Here is a 431-nt window from a genome sequence, read left to right on the forward strand (position 1 = left end):
TTTGAATCAGCCAGGTTTGGTGGTTCTGTTTAAAGTGTGTCAAATGTTTGGAGCAGACTGAAGATGACTCGTACAAGCCCCTGATTTTATGACTCTGAGGAGGGTAGGGCTCCAGTTCACGTAAGAACGTACTTCTGGTCAGGGTGAAATCCAATATGGAGACCCCATGCAGCCTGACATCCCTCACATCTCTCAGGATTTGCAGCACAAGCAGAAACAAAACCAGGGTTTCAAAAAGGAAGAACAAGTTATTGAGGGTGTAGAAAGGGAGTATCTAGAAGCAGAAACTCACTTTAAATAGACAAGTGGTCCAGGTAAATCTTTAGTTTTACAAGTTCTTAAAATGTGTCATAATTTCCGTAGAAAATGATGGTAAAGCCAGGTGTGGTGGTGCACGCTTTTAATCCCAGCACTCGGGAGGCAGAGGCAGG

Source organism: Mus pahari, chromosome 8 (assembly GCF_900095145.1).
Source record: "Mus pahari chromosome 8, PAHARI_EIJ_v1.1, whole genome shotgun sequence".
Classification (NCBI taxonomy): Eukaryota; Metazoa; Chordata; class Mammalia; order Rodentia; family Muridae; genus Mus; species Mus pahari.